The sequence below is a fragment of the Sapajus apella genome, unplaced genomic scaffold, assembly GCF_009761245.1.
Source record: "Sapajus apella isolate SASKATOON/1434 unplaced genomic scaffold, GSC_monkey_1.0 scaffold5362, whole genome shotgun sequence".
Taxonomy (NCBI): domain Eukaryota; kingdom Metazoa; phylum Chordata; class Mammalia; order Primates; family Cebidae; genus Sapajus; species Sapajus apella.
This window is the reverse complement of record NW_022442286.1, coordinates 1-4,617: the sequence shown is the minus strand read 5'-3', so window position 1 is coordinate 4,617 and position 4,617 is coordinate 1. Positions and strand designations below refer to the sequence as shown.

The 4,617-nt window shown below is 45.1% G+C and overlaps 1 long non-coding RNA gene across 1 annotated transcript; it reads left to right on the top strand.

The window, feature by feature from the left end:
• The first annotated feature begins 426 nt into the window (after nucleotides 1–426).
• On the top strand, nucleotides 427–4,000 carry LOC116547895. The gene is made up of 3 exons (XR_004267223.1): nucleotides 427–692; nucleotides 1,925–2,037; nucleotides 3,811–4,000. It is a non-coding gene; the product is annotated as an uncharacterized LOC116547895 (long non-coding RNA).
• Nucleotides 4,001–4,617: the final 617 nt, after the last annotated feature.

The following is a 4,617-nucleotide window of genomic DNA, read 5'->3' as shown; positions in this document are numbered from 1 at the left end:
TGTCTCTGTGTTAAAATGTAAACATGGCAGCTATTGTTTCCTCTATTTACAGCTGGAAAGTTCTGCCCTACAGTCCATGATGGCTGTGCAAGAAGAAGAGCTGCAGGCGCAAGAGGAAGAGCTGCAGGTGCAGGAAGAAGACCTTCAGGTACGAGACAACCTGCAGGTGCAAGAAGAGCCGCAGGTGCGGGGAAGAAGAGCCTCGGGCGCGGGAGGAAGAGCCGCGGGTCGGGGAGGAAGAGCCTCGGGTGGGGGAGGAAGGGCCGCAGGTGCAGGCTGCTGATATGGAGCCTCTGACCAGGAAAACACAGAGTAAAGAAGACCTCATAAAGGTCCTTCCAAAGTTTTTACAGACCATTGGAAGTGTTCACATCTCAGATTACCTGTAGGGCATCTTCAGATAGTATTTGCACACATTGAATCCCTTGCCCGGTGTTTATGAATATCTCACTTGAAAGTATAGGCAGACTGTTTCAAGAACATTTGTCTGTGCTTGTCAACTGCATAATACTTTGATTACTATTTTCATGTTTACGCTTACTTTTTGACTTCTAGGACCTGCAAATACAACTGATTTTCCTGAAGACATACCAGCTGTGGAACGCCTGACCCAGGAAGGATTACTTCTTTGGGAAAAAGTTGCTTCAGTAGAATCCCAGGATCAAGAAATACCAGGAAACCAAAGACAACAGGTAAGTTATTGGCATATAGACTCACTTACAGACAGACACACACACACACACACACACACACACACTCACACACACTCTCTCTCTCTCTCTCTCTCTCTCTCTCTCCCCCCCCCTCCTCCATATATATATATGTATATATATATATGGACTCTCACTGTGTCACCCAAGCTGGAGTGCACTGGTACAGTCATGGCTCACTGCAGCCTCAAACTCTTGGGGCTCAAGGAATCTTCCTGCCTCAGCCTCCTGAGTAGCTGAAGCTGCAGGTGCATACCACTACACCCGAGACAAACTTGTTTTTCTACTGTGAAATAAACCGTGGTATTGGTTTTTCATAAATGTTATTTCATCGGGAAACTGCTCTGAAGTTTCCTACTTTGGTCGTTAGCAGGTATAGATGCCTCTTTCTGACATGTGTGGTTCTGTAAAGAGCAGCAGTTCTTTTGGACACATACCAATAGTTATCCCTCACACTCTTACGTAAGTCATCTCTCTCTCAACCTTTTTCCCTCTGTCTGCATTTAACCATGTTTAGATTTCTCCCAGTTGAAAAAAAAGAGAAAGAAACCCCTGCTTTTGCCCCAACTTTCTTTGTAGCTACAGCCCATTTAACCTTTCTTTTCCAAAAGACTCACTTGCCTGTACTCTGTCTCCATTAGCATCTGTCTTACTAACTACTCACCCCACTCCATTCTGGCTTTCAACTCTACCTTCAACAACTCTCTGTTGGTTATACATGATCATAGCTCATTATCTTTATAGTACTGTTACACTCATAATGACAAATGTCTGTGATTAATGAACATCTTTTTCCTCCCCTATATAGTAGGCTTTCACTTAGAACCTGGAATGGAGTCTTTCCCATGGAGGGTGCTCAATAAATATGTATTGAATGAATGAAGAATACTGGTAACTCATATGTTTCCCTCTTGCCTGTCCCACTTCCCTCTTACTCCTTTCTCTTAGCTGCTTTCCTGTGCTTCTAGCTTCTCTCTCCTTTTTATTCTTTTTGCTCCCATGTTTGAATTCCACCTTACAGGGTTTTAAAGATTAAAAAAATAATATGACATTGATTTGAAAACTATACAGTACTATCAAAAGTTTAAGTACTAACATAGCGGGCTTTTTAAGTCATAGTACGTGCTAATGCATTTTTTTGTTTCTCAGGGTTAACTGTGGCTTCATGTCTCACTGCGCCATTGTGTATTGCCTCTTCTCTCTTGTTTTCTCAGTTGCTGCGGATGCTAGAAGGACTAGCAGATGAACAGAGTTGGCTCAGTGAGGACTTACAAGCAAAGAGACAGCTCTCTAGCAGTCTTGTGAAGCTCCATGTCCATCCAGAGAGGTAAGAGAATGGCTATTTTTCCTTTTATTCTTTGTTAGAATTTTTATTTCTTTTACTATTCTTTTTATGCCTTTTCTTTTTCATTAAGTGCAGATGCTTATGATACTGAACAGGGGATAAAAACAGGGACAATGACTGGGGCTACCCACGTTGTCATTTGTTTTATGGATTGCTCTGAGCCTTGGTGTCAAAATCTTAAGTCAGGAATAGTGCCTATTTCACACAGCAATTGCAGAGATCAAATGAGAAGACAGCTTTGGTGTCTAAAACAATGCCTTACATATAGTCAGCACTCAGTATATGTTCCCTTCCTTTTGTGATCCATGTCCTGTTAAAGGCTGTTCTATTATAAAAGTAAGGCTACACCTTGCCTCTACTGAAAATATAAAAATTCTCAGGGAATGGTAGTGTGTGCCTGTGGTCCCAGCTACTTGGAAGGCTGAGGCAGGATAATCACTTAAACCCAGGAGGCGGATGTTGAAGTGAGACAAGATCACACCACTGTGCTCCAGCCTGGTGACAGGGAAAAAGTCAAGCTGTAAAGGGCACTGATATTTATTTGATGTCATTGAAGAAAATATATTAATTGGGATGGCTAATATCACCCCGAGACCACTGATAGCCATCATGACGAATATATTTTCTTCTACCTCTTGATTTTTGGTCATAAATATGATACCTCTCTGGGTCATTTTATATCCTCTTTTTTTCATCATTTTGCCTTCTCTATTAGCACCTTTTACTCTCTTTCACTTTTTGTTTTTTACTATTTAGTTTTTTTCTGATTTATTGTTGGGCTTTAAAAATGTTTTCTGTGTACCTGGAAAATGAAGGCAGAGGAAAGGTATGATAGGACCAGTTGTTTTTGTGACTTTTTTTTTTTTTCTCAGAATAGCGATTTACTAGAAAGACAGAGAGAGTCTCCAGATAAGTTTGGGGTTTTTTTGAGTTAGAGTCTTGCTCTGTTGCCGAGGCTGGAGTGCGGTGCCACAGTCTTGGCTCACTGCAACCTCTGCCTCCCAGGTTCAAGTGATTCTCCCGTCTCAGCCTCCTGAGTAGCTGGGATTACAGGTGCATACCACCATGCCTGGCTAATGTTTGTATTTTTAGTAGAGACAGGGTTTCACCATGTCAGCCACGCTGGTCTTGAACTGCTACCTCAAGCGATCTGCCCTCCTCAGCCTCCCAATGTGCTGGGATTACAGGAGTGAGCCGCCAAGCCCAGCCTCTGGATAAGATTTGCGTCAGTACACAGAGTAAAGCAGATGGTGCTCACTAATGAGGGTGGGCCTCAACCAACAGTTGAAGATCTAAATAGAACAAAAAGGCTGAGTAAGAGGGAATTCTTTTTGCTAACTGCTAGAGCTTGAATGTTGGTCTTTTCTTTTCTCTCTCTCCTGCGTGCGCGTGTGCTCTCTCTCTCTCTTTTTTGAGATGGAGTCTTGCTCTGTTGCCCAGGCTGGAGTGCAGTGGTGTCATCTTGGCACACTGCAACTCCACCTCCCAGGTCCAAGCAATTCTCCTGCCTCAGCCTCTCGAGCAGCTGGAACTACAGGCTCACGCCACCACACTCAGCTAATTTTTTGTATTTTTAGTAGAGACGGGATTTCACCATATTGGCCAGGCTGGTGTCGAACTGCTGACCTCATGAACCACCCACCTTGGCCTCCCAAAGCGCTGGGATTACAGTTGGGAGCCACCATGCCCAGCCGACATTGATCTTTTCTGGTCTTTGGACTCAAGCTGAAATACTTGCTGTTCTTGGGTCTTGAGCCTGCTAACTTTCAGATGAGAACTTACAGCATCGTCCCTCCTGGTCCTCAGCCCTTCAGTCTCCAACAGCAGCTATACCGTCAGCTCTCCTGGGTCTCCAGCTTGCTGCCTGCAGATCTTGGGGCTTCTCAGCCTCCATCGTCCCATAAGCCAATTCCTTCTAATAAATCTGTCTCTCTGACATATATAAATCTCCTATGGGTTGTTTTTCTCTGGAGAAGCCTAATACAATGGGGCCACGGCGCATCCCAGAGAGAAAGTAAGGGTGAAGCAGGGAGCCCCATCCCAGTAGCTGGATCCTAGGGCCCTCCCAGAGTCTTCTCTGAAGAAGCCCCAAGTCCTACCTAGAATCTCAAATAAAAATGGCAACAGAGCCTGGGAATGCCTTCTAGATCTATAGAGAAAAGTGTGTGGCTGGGTGACTTTCCACACTTGTCTGAGCTCTTTCCCCAGCAAGAAGACCCAAAATCTGTCACCCCATGTCCCCTGCCCCAGCCCCAGGGAAACCTGGCTTTGCGGCTGTGGCCAAAGCAGGCACCTACCCACACTCCCTATCACCCCAGCATCCTCCTAAGAAACACATCTCTGTTGGCTCAGTTTGCGAGCAGGAAGTTCAGAGGGGCACAAATGACCATTAGTCTCTGCAAAGAAAACCGGGGCTAATTATTGGGAGCCCAGGTTGGGTGGGAAGTGGAGTCAGGTGGGACTCTGTGGCGAGCCTGTCCAACCCCCCATTTCTCAGAGAAGGTCAGGCTGCACAGATGGAGTCCATGAAAGATGACTGGCCTCCCCGGGCTGAAAGCTGGT